At 38.8% G+C, this 16599-nt stretch overlaps 1 protein-coding gene across 4 annotated transcripts in view; it reads right to left on the bottom strand.

Annotated features, from left to right (window-relative positions):
* Nox3 (NADPH oxidase 3) overlaps positions 1-16599 on the bottom strand; it is a 564487-nt gene that overhangs the window by 268104 nt on the left and 279784 nt on the right. The window lies entirely within an intron of this gene.

The following is a 16599-nucleotide window of genomic DNA, read 5'->3' as shown; positions in this document are numbered from 1 at the left end:
CCACCCCTGAGAGTCTGTGGAACAGCCAGACACTGTGTGTTAGGTACACCCTGGTCCTCCATTCTCATTTGAACCTCCCGCATCAGAGTCTGCACTCCAGCGCTGCCTGAGTTATGAAATGCTTACAGATGAACATGAGTCTGTTCTCTTTGGGGCTCATCACTTGGGTCTTCTTTATCTGACGTTCATCCACGCAGAGTTTTTTCCCTGAAGAGCTCTGCTGGTGAGGAAGAGGGCAACACCAGAGGCAGCCATTGGGTGAAACAGCTTTGAAGTTCCACATTTTAATTTCACAAATTGATGTAGATTTTGCATCCTCTCCATAAATTACCCAAATTTGCTTTACTCTAGCTGTACTTTAATTAAGTTTGTTAAATCCCTTCACTTTCTTTTCAGCTTTGCAGGAGAGTTGACTCTTGTGGAAAATATTCAGCTGTGCCCACCCAACTTGTGATGGACAGATGTATATTTCGCATTCAATGTTTTTTCTTTGTCAACATATATTCACTGAGCACTCATGAAGGCAGTGTGGGTTCTCTGACTGGGTGGGTGAGTGTGTTAGCACTGGAACTATGTTGTCCAAATCTAAGCATTGACCAGAAACAAGGGACTGCTATTATGAGATTCCATTGGAATCTGGAATCACATAATATGGAATTATTTTGTATTTTTGGCAACTGAAGGTCATAAAGTTTAAAACTAGGGCCCTAATCTTTAATAATCTTTTTTTTGGGGGGGGGGAAATCGGTACTAAGGTAGAGCTCAGCCTGGGAGCTGTCCCTTAGCTTTATTTGCTTCAGGCTGACATTCTATCTTTTGACCCAAATGTCTACTTCCTCCAGCTTTTTAGGTAGTTAATTTGAAATTGGAGTCTCATAGACTTTCCTTTCCCAGGCTGGCTTCTCCCCAGAATCCTCAGATCTCATCCTCCTGAGGAGCTAGGATTAGAGGTGTTAGCTACCAGTGTTCAACTCCAATGTTTGATACTCTTTATCTTGTAATAGAACATGTTTACCTAGGAAAGGTTGTGAGTGGGGTGAAGTGTAGGGTGGAAAGAAAAATGTCAACCTATTTATTGTTCCAACTAGAATTTCAGTTGATTTTTTAGTGAAAATGAACCACACCGGCTAATTAATCATAAAATACCCAAGGCTGACTGACAGGATGTGTCCAATGACCTCGTTCCATGCACTCTGTTTCTGGGTGGGGTTTTATTGTGAGACTTTTCCACCTCACTGGGAAATTGTCTTAGTCAACCAATTTGTATATATTTGGTTTGTATCATTTTTCTGGGATAGGTTAAGATCCAAGTGGGCTTTTTGTATTTTTAACTATATTAAGGGCTTGATCAACTCCTGTTCCAGAGCAGCTCAGGGGAATGTTCCATGCTTGTGTCTCTGCTCCTCTCTGTATTCAGTTCTCTATCTTTTCCTTCCTGTTTATTAACCCTGCACTTGCCATGCAAATTAAGCAAATTTTGCACTTCTGGCACTAGTAAATTACATTTATATTTGAACTCCATTAGAAGCTTCCACACATGATTGAGCTTGTTTATGTTTTTCCTGCCTAATCAAATGATGGATATCTAAAATCTGTCTCTGATACAATGATATGGCAAACAAGTTTCATCCTTAGAAAATTATTTCAATTCAATTCAAAAGGAAGAAGAAAAGTATCATTCAATATGGACCTTCTTTTCCATTAAGTTCAAATTCTTGGCACTGATAAAGGTTTCATTTAACATTTTGAAATAATCACCAATAATCCATTGGAAAAAAATCAACATAATCATTTGTGCATTTTCAATTTATACTGGGGATAATTATGCTAGTACTTTAAAAATCTATCATATTTAGAAGGGCAAACAACCAAATAGTTCCAAATGGATTTTCAAGAGACCCATGCTATTAATAGGTATTGACCTCAATCACACCATGAATAAAATATTGTTCCCTGGTGTTTATAAAGAAGGTTTGGGCCAGATAACAAAACATAGAATTAAGTACACACTAACTGATAAATTCTCTCCAGAGACTTATGAATAATGAATGCATGGATAAAAATCCATTGTTCATATTTGTAGATGTTAAATACATTTCTATTATTCTTAATAGCACATATTAAGGAATTAATTGATCTCCATTTGGTAACATTCAAATTTTGGATATTTTTCTCTACAAAAAAATAAAAAATACTTTGGTGATACAATAAAGGCTGTTCACTTGAGAAGAAGAGCAACAATAAATATGTAATTGACTTCAGATGGTGATTTGGATTTTTCACTATTTACATAGGCCTAACTTTATTATTTGTCATGCTTTGCTTCTCAGATTTCTAATGCTGAACACACATTATATATTTAAATAAAACTACCTACTGTCATTCCTTTTGTCTCATCGATCATTTCTAATCCCACTCATTAGACCAAACTGGGCTTTGATACTCAAATATAGCTACATAAATATCTCTATACCCCAGCCTCAAGTATTGCCTCAGACCCTTGTTTCTATTTGCCTAAAATAGAATCTGCAGTGTCTATACCCTATCAACATACGCTTAATTTTTCAAAACAGATTCCAACTTCTGGGTGAAGTTTGTCTCTATATGTGATCTGTTCAATCTTTGAAATTCTATGTTTAGGATATTCTGAAACTAAACGTTAAACAAATAGCATAGAGCCATAGGCTTTTGAGACAAAATTGAAGCTGAGTACTAGCTGGCTATCTGTTCCTGGGCAAACTGAACTCTCAAACTGTATGTTTTTTTTCTTTTTCTTTTTTTTTTTTTTTACTGGTGAAATAGGTGAAGACTGAAATAATTTACATAAAAGTCTTGGTTCAGAGTCCACCTCTCTTACTGCTGGTACGTCATTGTGGCACATTGCCCATCCTTTGGAGAAAGGACGAGTCTATTTCCCTAACTAGATGATTATGGAAACTGTCTATGATTCTTGTTTGTATCCATCACAATGCCAGTGAGTACCTTGAATAGCTATTCATTAGAAAAAAATCTTTTCTGGCCCACCTTAAATGTGCGTGCATGTGCAAGGGGGAGGGAAATTGAGAGAGGGGGGAGGGAGAGGGAGAGAGAGGGAGAGAGAAATGGACTTAGCCAGAAACTTCTGAAATGGAGGGTCATATCTAACTTTGTATTCTCATAGTAAGAAAAGGGAAGAAGTAAAGAAATAAAAAGGAAAGAGGAGAAAAAAGAACTTCTAGCAATTTCATCGATGTGTTTTCCAAGTACTGTCAACTAGGAGATAGTTCAAAACATTTTTCCTAATAATAAATTGCTACAATTAATCTAGTCAATGATATTTAGTTCAGTATCAAGATTTTTAGTTTTTTTTCTTAACTTTAGAAAATTATAATCTCTCAGTAACTAAAACTTGAGAAATACAAGACATCTTGCTAGCATAATTTGCAAAGCATTCAGTGGTTAAAATAAGAAAAATTAGCCTTTGAGTGAAACTTAAAACACATTTGTCAAAAGCTAGCAGCCAAAACACAGGAAAGCAATTTATCCAAAATTAGATTGCTCTAAAATACTAAGGTTAATGGAATCAAGGAAGGAAAAAGGTGGTAAGATAATTTGGCATGGTTCAAACCTTCAACTTGGATGGGAGATAATCTAAGCTAATTCTGAACGTTAACTCGTGTCTGAGGAGATGCACCCAAATAACTGGAAGCTGTTAGGAAAAATGCTCCCAGCCAGGGGAAGCGCAGGATGACTTTTGTATCTGTCTTCAGAGATGCTTTCCTGGTAAGGCTACTTTTAACTTACGACTTCATCAAAATACAAAATAGGAGCCAACACTACTCTGTACAGTCTAAGTTGAGAATAACTTGAAAAAAAAAAAAGAGATTTTTGTTGGGGGGGAGGGTTACAAAGTATTTGTCTCCGGATTTGTGCAGGGAAAGAGTGGGGGACACTTTTGGAATCACAGATGGGGAGTTTTACACAAATAAAACTGTGAGGTTTAAGAAGAAGCTGTCTCACAGCTGTATCATTTACTTACATTACTTATATTAATTCATTTTACTTATGTTCATTCATTCCTACCTATGCAAAAGTTTAAATGTGTTCTGACAAGTCTGACCACTGCCAAAACATCAACGACAACAACAGCAAAGGAAAAAAAATGGAACCATGAACTCTGCTTTCCCTTAATCAAAATGAATAGTGCTATATGTGTTTTAATAGATCCCTCTGGATCTATTAGAAATAGTATTTTATAAGTTTAAAGGAAAATGATTCTATTAGAGTAACTTTTTTTTCTTTTGGGCCTCAAGAAATAAGAAAGGTATAAACCAGTATCCCAAGCTATAATATCTGTACTTTTTGAAAAGAGTAATACTATTTGTTAACAATCTTGTTCAGTCATTTATAGGCACCTTTGTAAAGCAAGAAAATAACCTTGTTTTTTTTTTTTCTTATAAAAAAACCCTACTAACATTGTTGTTCTATTGTCACTTGCTGGTAATTGAAAATGTGTTTCTGTCAGTTCTCCCTAAGATGGAATGTAATTCCTTCTAAGATCTTGATCTTAAATTGGTAGCAGGAAGGCTAAAAAAGAAAAGCAAGAAGTCTTTACTCATTCTTTGCACAGTAATTTTGTACTGCCCTTTCTGATAATGTGAGTTATTATTCTTACTGACTCTTCCAAGGCAGAAATAAACCTCTGGTTTATTTATTTAGTTAGCTAGTTTTTACAGCTCAGTTTTGCTCAATTGTTATGCAAGTGAGTCTCTGTCTGGCTTTAGAACACATATTTGTAATGTTTATTTTAAAATAAAATCCAGATTGGTTTGTAAGGACAGAGTAACTAGCGATGGTTTTGCTGTGATTTCTTGTACTTTGTTTCTTCTGAGGGAACACGAACTTGTTCTCGATGGAGGGTAGACTCATACCTTCACGTATAGCAGAGGTTATAGGGAATTTGTCTTCGTTTCAGTATCACAGATCCGGAGTAACTCAGCCAGTCCCCAGCCTGGATTAGATAACTAGCCAGATCTGAGGGTTGGCAATAATCACACACTGCAGTGCTTATCTGTGTAGCAAGGAACGCAAACAGAATTTTAATTACACTTGAAACACCGCCCGAGGTAATCATATCACAGAAAATACGGAAGAGCTCTTATAACATTTATTTTTTTCCAATAGGAAAAAAATACAGAAGACAGCTGGAAATAAGAGTAGAGTCCTTTCTCAACTATCCAAGAATTGAAAAATAAAATAAACAAGCTTCTTTGGATGCCATTATATCCCCTCAACAACCAAGTTCACGAAGTAGCTTGACCTTGGACATGGAATGGATTTAGAGTTCCACAAGCAAATCTTTCCACTGGAACAACAGTTGTGCCCATGTTATTCCCAGTCACAATTGGCCTCTTTAAAGGCTTTGAAGACACTGGGAGTTTTCTTACTTAGCAAAGCAGTACAGCACAAACCACTTACAAAGATCTCTAGGTGTTATATGGTCTCCCATATAGCAGCAAAAATTAGCTTCCTCTGGAACTTCTTTTTTATTGTTCTTTGCCTTGCCCTTCAGAGTTAACAGAGTAAATCTAATTAACTCCTGTTTCACATGACAGTCTTTCAAATATTTGACGACACCTACCATGACCAGCATTTGTAGGTTCTGTGGTTCAATGATGTTAATTTTATTTCTTTTGATTTCCGGCACACTGCAGGGATTCGGGAATGGAGTTAGCTTTTTCCTCCTCTTTCTGGTAAGGGACTCTTTTAAAAGAGGTCCTTTACTATTGCCTTTTTACAGGCCATTGCTAAATTAAATACCATGTCCACTTGAGCCATTCAGTACTATGGTATTGTGTGTCTGAGTACAGTTGCAAATATATTTAAAAATTTAAAGTTTCTGATCATTAGGCATATAAGCAGTTAGTCTGCGAAACACAAGACCATCTTGCTGATATTACATATGTATTAATAATGCAGATTATCCCATAGGTTAAAGGATAGAGTCTCTGTAGCTTGTTGACTTATTACAAATTGACTCTTACAGCATAAAGCTGTCAGGAAGATAAATGTGAAGCTGGACCATCAAATATTCAAGCTCCCAGGTGTTATGATAAAGAAGAAGCAGTTGCTTATCTGCATATTCATTTATCTAGGCATTAGTAGAAAGGAGACAGGTACACCAGGGTGTAGGTGGAAATGACACCTGTAGTATGTTCTTTCTCAAATATGCAAATATATTTGTGGTGCGTACTTCATAAATTTTCTTGGTGAATTTATTTGCTGAGTTGTTCTGACATGCACATATTTCAGATGAACAAATCCTACTCTAATGCCTAAAAACTCCTCTCAGGAACTTAGGGAGGGATAATGATGGGAACTGTCAAGGTCAAAACAAACTCCCCAAATCCTACATCTTCATGGAGGCTAGGGGTCCATTAGACTCACTGCCATGTGCCTTTCACTGTATAGAAACCAGTCCTCAAACGAGCTTCTTCTCACTGAGGAACTAGAAAGACAAAAAAGAAAACAAATGAATTTTATATGAAATGTTCAGGGAGCATATTCAGGAACCTTTCAGGAGACATGGCCTTGTCTCTTTGCGAGTAAGTTTCTACACCATGCTGTTCCAAATGCGAATGTGGGAAAAGACTACATTTCTCAGGTCTGTAGGAGCGGGGGAAGGAGGAAACTAATTTATGATGGACCTTCCACACACATTCAGAAGATAAAACTTGGTTTTGTGGCTGCAGTGGTGCATAAATCCCATAAACCTAGTCAGCCATTGGCTAATGGTCTAAAATCTCTAAAGCACCAGTTAGAGACAGAGAGAAGTCCCATTTAACTGGGCATCTAAGATGCTTTACTGATAAAGCAGGACCAACAGCTCTGTCTGAGGCATTGCCACACAGAATTCCCTCAAAACTAATGGCACCACTGTACTTTTATTAGCCTTTCTTACAAAGGATTCGTTTAATGAAGCTTTGGCTAGACATTAACATCCCCCACTTTGGTGCCCAAAGAACTTCTATGTAGTTAAGGTCACTCCACTTAAAAGCATTTTTCTCCTAGCATCTAAAATGCATCGACAAATAGAGGTCTCAGCTTCTCTCAGTAGAGTGCTCCAGTTTTCTACAAGATAGTATAATAAACAAAGACAAAATTGCTCAGAAAACCTGCAGGGCCTAGTGCTTCTTGGAGCAGCAGAAAAGGTAGTCTTATAAAGATGAACAGTTCTGGAAGATATGCAGTCACATAAAGTAGGAAATTCAAAGATGACATTTCTCTTACACTGAAAAGTATTAAAAACAAAGTCCTGGTGGTGTGGACTATTTTTCTTAAGTGGAATCTAAAATATGGAATAGTTACAAGTATATATTCTTAAAGATTAGTGTTCTTTTTAGTGTTTATTTTTATTGTTATTATAAAGGTGATGTACAGAGGCCTTACAGTTACCTAACTCAGGTAAAGAGTACATTTCTTTTTGGACAATGTCACCCCTTCCCTCACTCCCAGTTTTTTCCTCCCATCTCCACCCATAAGCAGTTAAGCTCATTTTCAGAATAGTGTCTAGTGCGTACCACTGCTGCATTTATTCACCCTTAAAGCTAGAATTCTTGGAAATTACCTCAGAACTCAGGAGAGCATAATGGAAAACCAATATTAAACTGGAATAATGATAAAGATTTACAGTTAAATCTTTTACCCTTCTATGGTTTCTACCTGTATTTTGGAGCCAAAGAGAACCATCAATTATTAATCAAATACAAATCACTAAAGTTTACATGGAATGTGCAGAATAGAAAAGAAATATATATAAGTTACTTCAAAGATATTGTAATCTGACCAGGAGAAGAACAGCCAACAAGTAAAATAAAGAAGACAGGCCTAATGGTTAAAAAAATCTGACAATCATGTAGGTGCTAAGGTGTTTATCAATACTGAGGAAAGTGGAATCAGTGTACACGGTGTCATGAAGTACCAAGGCCGGAAACAGCATGGAAAAATGGAAGATTAGAATTGGAGAAGATAAGGAAAAGAACATTTTTTCCCTACCTATGAAGGGCTAGGGATAACTGACAGCGAAGAGCAATGGGAGACACAGCTATTAGTGAGAAGAGGTATTATGCAGGTTCAGAAGAGCAAGGATCCAATTACATTGGAGAAAGGTAGAAATGGATGGAGGGGACGGAGGAGATGAAGTGGGACAAGTCTGGTCCCTTTCACATCTCCAGAGCCTGAGTCAAACCCCAGTTCTGCATCTCATGACCAGCGGTGTGAAGACAAGGCTGGAGTCCCCAGGTGAATTATAAATCACGAGGCACATCCAAGGCAGGGGTGCTTTAATATTACCCTGCCAGTAGCGTCGGTAGGAACAGAAGTTGGGAAGAGGTTGTTAAAAGCACTCAAGTGGAAAGGAATAAAGGCCTGGACTTACATATATTATTATCTTGAGATAAAACAGGATTGAAATAAAGGAATGAAAATTATTCAGTCCTGTTGTAGACCAACTTATGATTTCCTCCTGATGAGGTACTTTCCTGCTTTATCAGCCTCAAAATATACATCAGGTCAAAAACTCATGACTCCACATCAACTGGCATTTTATGGAAAAATACCAGTTACTATGATTTGCTCAATTATTGGCCAACAAAATATCACACAACAAAATATCACTCAACAAGATGTTAATTGATAACAACTGTCATTATGTCTAACAACAACAACAACAAAAGTCAAACAGGCTTCTTACAGTTAAAAGGAACTAAAGCAGCTCTTTCATGATGAAGAAACAATGCACTGTTTTCTGAAGTACTTTTACTGAAAAGAAGAAACCACTATATTTAAGCTTTAAAAAAAAAGTGAAGATTTTATCCCTAAAAGAAAAATCAGCAAAGACTACTTTAAAAATTCCATTAGGAAAGAGATAAGCCAAAGTCTTGTTTCAAACCCATATAAACTACAGGCCGGCTGCTAGCCGTGAGTAGAATTTGCCTCTCTCTGTATATTTTGTACACACCCAGTGAGTGGAGGAGAAATCAGGTGGGTGTGTTTTCTCTTTATTTCAGAGAGCCCTAGGAATTGAAGGCTGCAAAAAGTCTATCACACAAGCTTGTGATCACAATAAGAGATAAGCATGCAAGGAAAGGGAGGCTTTAAAAAGTACCTTAGAAATTTCTCATTACACAAAACTGATAAAAAAAAAAAACAACCTAGTATGCAGAGCAGAGCTCACTAAGAATGCCAAGGGCTCAGATGAGATTGCTCCCCAGACAGAGTCAGCTAGGGACAAAGGATGAGCTGGGCAAGCAAGCAGAATAACCAGCCAAGACCTTCAGTGCAAATAAGATGCAAGAGTACAGGCCAGGAGGCCAGCTCCTGCCACAGTACAGCCATGCGAAAGAGTTTCCATAAAGGTATAATGGATCAACAATCAATTATACTCATACACATCCATCAATACACACATTTGTAATTCTTTAAATATTTAGAAGAGGTGACACCATTGTCACCATTAAGATTATTAAACACCCTTATTATCACCCACAAAGGTAAAACATGTGATCTCTCTTGCTCTAGTAATCTCTCCCTAGCTTACTGTCTCCACCTGATCACCTGTGTAATGGAATTCATACATTCATCCGCAGGTTAGGATTATAAAAGCCTTTGCTATGTAAGGCCCAAGCTTGCTGGTGCCCTCTCCGCCCTCCCTCCCTCCCTCCCTCCTTCCTTTCCTCCCTCCGTCCCTCCCTCTTTCCCTCCCTCCCTCTCTCTCTCTTCTCTCTCTCTCTGTCTCATACACACACACACACACACACACACACACACACACACACACACACACACACACCTTAAGTAGTTGTACACAGAGGTTTCAATTCAACATTTCAATTTATGAGTACAATGTGTCTTGTCCAATGTCACCCCTTCCATCATTCTCTCCCATCTCTCTCATTCACAAATGTTCTCTTTAAGACCCTTTCCAATCATTCTGATCAAACCTTTCTGTGCTTAGACATAGGACAGTCGTACGGATTTTGTGTGTGCCAGAAAGATGAGGCTCTAACATCTGGTGCCTGGGAATGTGGCCTTATTTGGAATTAAAGTCATTGCAGAAATAATTAGTATGTAAATTAAGGTGAGGTCATCCTGGGTTCTAATCCAGTGCGCCTGGGGCTCTTGGAAGAAGAGAAGGGACACCGAGGCACATACAGAGAGGACAAAGGTTTGAGATGAGTCTATTACCCAAGAAACATCCGTGGTTGGAAGAAATACTGGAAGCTAAGAGAACATGGAACATAACCTTCCCTCAGGCTTTCAGAAAGGGACAGACACAGAGAAAAGGAGAGAGAGAGGGACAGAGAGACACACAGAAAGAGACAGACATAGAGAGGAGATAGATAAGATATAGGAAATAGAGACAGACAGACAAAGAAGGACAGAGAGAGAGAGAGAGAGAGAGAGAGAGAGAGAGAGAGAGAGAGAGAGAGAGAGAGAGAGAGAGAGAGAGAGAGAGAGGCCTTGGTGTGGGGCTCCTGGCCCACAGAATGGATAGACAATACACTTCTCTTATTTTGAGTCACCTGGTTTATGGTACTTTATCACCATAGCCCTTAACTTAACTTATATGCCAACCACAATTCATTGTCAATGGTCTTGTGTGACAACTCTGCTCTTCCCCAATGAGCTGGCGCTGTCCGTGCAGCAGGGTCTGCATACTGTGCACTCTTACCCATCCCTGAGCCCAGCACCTCACTCCCTACGACAACAACAACCAAGCTTTGCATTGCAACCACCAATACCATGTATTCTGGAGTACAAAGTTAACAGTACCAAACAGGTGGCAAATGGGTGCTAAAACCTGCTGGATGCTAATTATCAAACAGATGAAGCCTCTGGAGAGTGTTTGTCCTAAAGCAAATTGCTGTATATTTTACTTGGTAATTGTTTTCTAATGATTTCTATGCTGCTTGCGTCTATAAAATATTTTACTGGCATGACATTACTAACAAGCAAACAGAACAACTAAAGCAACAGGACAAATGTAGGGGAGGAGATAAAAAGAATCTAGTTCAGTAAGTTCATTATTAAAATTAGGGCTAAATACACCTTTGAGCTTATTGGCAGCCAAGGAAATATAGATGTAATGGTCAATGTTGGCTTGAAGGGAAACTAAAAAATATCTTGGAGAATTTGAAAAATGGTAGATTTAAGGGGGACCTCAAACAGTGTAATTCCTTAGAAAAGCAAAATCAAAGTTCAGCACAATAAAACACCAGGAAGCGGGTACTCAGAAGGGGCTGGAGTGGAGTTAAGGTGGTAAGGAGTAGATGAATGAAGAGGGGCAAAAGCAGACAGGAATCCAATAGATAGCCTATAACACTAAAAAGGGTAAGGGAAGGTAGGGAGGGATGGGTGAAAATGTTGAAAGGGGTGACACTGACCAAGATATTGTCACAAGCTGCTTTGATAAAAGCCATCTCCTTTATACAACTTCTCATAGATAATTTTAAATAGCTGTACACCAGTGACTCACGCCTGTGATCCTAGCTACTCAGGAGGCTGAGATCTAAGGATCATGGTTCAATATCAGCCTGGGCAGAAAAGTCCCTGTAAGACTCTTATCTCCAATTAACCACCAAAAACCAGAAGTGGAGTTGTGGCTCAAGTGGTAGAGTGCTAACTTTGAGCAGTAACTCTCAAGGACAGAGCTCATTCCCAGAGTTCAAGCCCCAGAACTGGCAAAATAAATAAGTGAAGTCAATTTTGAAAAAAGAAAAAAAGAAAGAAAAAAATTGAGAATTTTTATGTGAATTCTTCATGTGAATTTTTATGTAAATTCAACATATCATCAACAAACTAAATTGTTGGTTTCTCTGACAATTATCTGGCAAAAAGAATTGATGTGTTTTGCAAGTGGATATTTTTAAGTAACTTCAGAAAGGATATATTTGGATTTAGTCATTTATTTATCTCACAGGAAGTTTTAAAGTACCTAAAATGTGCTGGGTCCACTAAAGGTGCTAAGAGCTAAGGTGAGTCTTGCCCCTAAATGACTCTGAGTAGAAAGATGGCAAGTTATAAGCACATATTGTAATAAGATAGGGAAGTGCAATATAAAACTCAATAAATAAACAGTGACTATCCCAGGATACGGCATTAGGATAAGGTTCAGAGGTGGGTAGGTAGCTTGTGCCTATAATCCTAGCTACTCAGGAGATTTGAAGATTGTGGTTCAAAGCCAGCCTGGGCAGGAAAGTCTGTGAGAGTCATATTTCCAATTCACCACCACAAAACCTCAAGTGGCGCTGTGGCTCAAGTGGTAGTCAGCTCATAGTTTATGGAGAAGGTTTGCATGATGGATCAATGTTCTTGGAGCTCCAGTTATCAACACCTTGGTTTCTTTTTTTTTATTGTGAAAATACTGTACAGAGGGGTTACAATTACATGGGCAAGATAATGAGTACATTTCTTATCAAGCATTGAAGCCTCCTCCTTTGTTTCCCCTTCCCATACCTTCCCATCCAACACCTTGCTTTTCAAAGCAACTTAGGCTAAAAATTTGGAGAACAAATTATCCAGTTGTCATTCTGCTGTAAAAATGAACAGTAGGCTTTCCCCCCTCTCTCTTCATTATCTTTTTACTCAAGGTTGGTGCTCTACCATTTGAGTCATGGTTTTACTTCCTGCTTTTTGCTGGTCAATTGTAGATAAGTGTCTCATGGGTTTTTCTACCAGCGCTGGCTTTGAACTGTGATCCTGAAATCTCAGCCTCCTAAGTAGGTAAGATTATAGGCAAGACTATGCCTTATTACTTGTTTGTAATGTCAAGTTACTTTCAACCAATGTGAGATACAGGGAACTTTCAAAATATACATACATTATTCCTGAGAAGAACAGGTACACTCACTTCCAACTACTGAGTGGATGCATGCTCTGAACCCCAGAGTTATGCAGTACCAAACACAAGTCTCCCAGAGAACAGAAAGAAAACCAGCAGCCACTGAGAGTTTGTGTGGTTGGTGTTATGTTTGCAGGTTTAATGGCATTTTCTCATTGAATCTCCACAACAATCTCATGTAGCCTAAATTATTATTTTTATTTTACCAACAAAGAACCCAAGGCCCAACCAGAAATTCAGCAATCTCCCCAAGGTAAAGTGGGCCAAACTGGAATTTAGTTCCTGGTCAGTTAGCAACCAAAACTTGAGCTCTCTAACAGTAGAACATTCCATCCCCCAAATTAAAGGTCACCACAAACCTACAGTATAACAAACTACATGTGTGGGCATATGTGCAGACATGTTATTCACAGCATACACATACTGCAGGTCCAATAATTTACCAATTATGAAAGATATACCCTGTTTGAAACCATTTCAAGAATTCTGCATTTGATGATATATTGTGAAGCAAATAGTTTAGTGAATTCTAACTTTCCATAATTTCACAATCAATAAGACCAATAATCAAGATCAACTTATTTACAAAACAGTGCTGAGAAAATCGGTTCATTCTATTAGAATAATAATGTCATCCGTGATGATGCAGTGTAAAATAATGATACAACACTTAATACTGAAATTGCCAAAATTAGAAGGCTGGAAAAGTATTGGTTAAAAAAATAAATAGGGAAATAACGACATACTTCCCAACCTTATTTGTATGTGGCAGTCTCTTGGGAAGAGGTAACTGCTGCTGCTACTACTGCTTCAGCTCAACCCCCAGAAAGTATGGCTAGATATCTGGATTAAGGTCTCAGACTTTTAAAATCTCCCTGAGTCATTCTAATATTCGGGAAGTCTCCAGAAACATTGGGATTGAAAGTCTAGTTCCATGACTAGTGGCCACTGAGCCATTCTGAAGAGCAATCCATCATCCTAGACAGTTACATGTCTAGACCACTGCTTCAGCCATCCTGATTCTGAGGATGCATCCTCAATAAATTCTAGGGAGGTCCAGCAGATATATGATCATTCAGTGTCACATGTGTTAATAGAATGCAGAAAATATCTATGTCCATCATGAGTGTTGGGGTGAATATAGTCTTGTGAATACTCTTTGTTTGTTTTTTGTTTGTTTGTTTTTGTTTTTTTTTGGTAGGTTGTGAGGCTTGAACTCTGGGCCTGGGCGCTCTCCCTCAGCTCTTCAGTTCATGGTGAGCGCTCTACCACTTGAGCCACAGTGCCACTTCCCTTGTGAATACTCTTTAAGTGGGAAGTTGGACACAAATGCAAAGCATACAAGGGGAGAAGAAAGATATAATCTAGAGTCTTCAACACACAGATGCCATTTAAATTCACAGGATTTAATGAAACAAAGCCAAAACACAGAGGAATATGGAAAAAACAAATCGAGAATAATAAAACAGAGTGGCCAGTGAGAAGAAGGAAGATGATAGAATGGTCAGGGAAGAAGAGGGAGATGGAGACGGGGGCTGAGGGGTGAAATGAGGGGTGAGGAAAGACCAGAGAAGCAGGGAGCGGCCAGCTACCCCACCTACGGCTGGAAAGTCAAGCTGGCCATGACTCTGCTGAGAGAGCTTTGGGTGACCTTTGAAAGGGCTGTTAGTTTGGCAATGGAGAAAATGAGAAGAAAATGGGAGCCAGGGAAGTGAGGGCAGTGAGCTTGGTTAATCCATAGGAGAATTTGGATATAAGCATAAAAGGAAAATAGGTTGAAAATATCATATCTAGAGAAAGACCTAAGGGGAAGGCAGATATTGTTTTCAAAGGTGATTAGTGATAGGGCATGATTGATGGTCCTAGGAAAGGATCTAGAGAAGATGAGTTGGCTGATGTTTCTGGAGAGAAAGGAAAGCAGGAGAGGGACATCAGGAGGGGATTCCAGACACATCTTTAGAGCCGGTCTGTGGCTGCTGATGCAGGTCTACTAGTGGCATTGGGGATGCGTAATTATTTGTGTTTCTTTTCTTTGTAAACTACAGCTATCAACCCAGAAAGAGAGGCCAAGGGGATGTGGGAGATCTGCCAGGTGGGATGAAGCTGTTTGCAAGGTAACCATTATTGGCTCCATCCTGTCACCACTGAGGTCACAGTCTACATGCTATGGTCATAAGGCGTTACGGTCATGGTTCTCAACTTCCTGACAAACACATTCTAAGTTGTACCTTGAAAATGCATTCCAAGACCAACCCTACAGAGCTCAGTGGCTTAGCCTCAGAGCCAATGCTAGAGAGCAGAGTCTCGTGGGCTTCCCACGGGGAAGGGGAGAGGACCCGTTGGCCACAGTCACAGGCGTGCTGCACAGTACACTGCTCGGATGGGAACAGATATGCATTCAGAAGTTGCAGTGTGGTTTCAGCGGAGCAAGGCTGCTTCCTCACCACAGTGAAGTAAAAGTAAACCCAAGATGAACTAGACAAGGAACTCTCCCATTCCGCCCCCACCCCATGTGCTGCTGTCCGGGAGGAGTGCTACTGTGCTTCTTCCTGTGTCCAAGGCAAAGCTTGAGTTAAGAGTCAGACCCTTAGACATAAGGTACTCCGCAGTATTTGTGGAATGGACTGGGGAGAGATGGGAGGGCTCTGCCCCAACAGAGTTGACGCTTGCTTTAAGTAGACATCAAGGCATCTGAGATTATTTTCAACCAAGCCTGGAAGTGGTCTCTCAAGGATGGAAGTAAATTAAAACTAATTATTAACTAATCAATAGACAGCTATCACCTTGATTACAGATTGAACACATCTCCTCCCAGAACAATTTTGTATGTGCTTTCTAAATAATTGTAGCAATAACTGCATATAGACAGAGACAAGACTTTAAAATCTTGAGAGCTGGTTTGGAGAAATGACTCATGAGGATGCCACCTTCTCAAAACTGAGAAAGGCTAGGCAACACCAACGCATCTTTGCATCTAAGTCAATGAAATGAGATCATCTTTAGACTGGAGTGAGTGGGAAAGGGTAACCCCCATTTCCTACTTCCATGGGATCCCTGTGTTCCTGACAGACTGCGATTCTTTTTCTCCAAGAAGCTATAATGTGGACTTCAAGAAGTCCATTTTCATGATCTATACCAGCTAGTACATTAATAACCGATGCCAGTGTGGGTAGCCAATACTTCGATGTGCTTAAAATTGCTTTACACAGATATGCATGGAAAAGTGTAGGTTTTTTTTTTAAAGTTGCATCTATTACAGTATAAACACAGTCTCTGCAGGCCCTACTCTTTCACATCAGAGATGAATATAATAAAAACACCCCAAATACATTTTTTAGTTTGGGAAGACAAAAAATCCATTTGGGGGAGCTTAGAATCATATGATTATACTTAAAAAGATTTGACTTATTTGTTAAAATATAACTTTGCTTTCTCTTCCTCCTGTTTTTTCCTTTACTCCCTTTTTTCCTTCCTTCTATATCTCTCCTTCCCTCTCCTTTTCCTCTCTTCCTTCTTTTCTTCCTTATCTTTTAAATATTTATTTATGGTCTGCTCTGCCCTAGGAATTTGGAATATTAAACAAAAGACATGAAAGCCTTCTAGTGGGACAGAAGAAAATACATTATGAGAAAGACACAAAGTGATAGGATTCATAAAAGAGAAATAAAATTCTCTAAACTAACATCTGGAGAAAGTCACATTATAAAGATAAGAGCTAA

The sequence above is a fragment of the Dipodomys merriami genome, unplaced genomic scaffold (genome assembly GCF_024711535.1).
Source record: "Dipodomys merriami isolate MVZ:Mamm:240054 unplaced genomic scaffold, mDipMer1.0.p SCAF_8, whole genome shotgun sequence".
NCBI classification, from domain to species: Eukaryota; Metazoa; Chordata; class Mammalia; order Rodentia; family Heteromyidae; genus Dipodomys; species Dipodomys merriami.
Note: the sequence above shows the minus strand (reverse complement) of the source record. Positions and strands in the feature narration are given on the sequence as shown.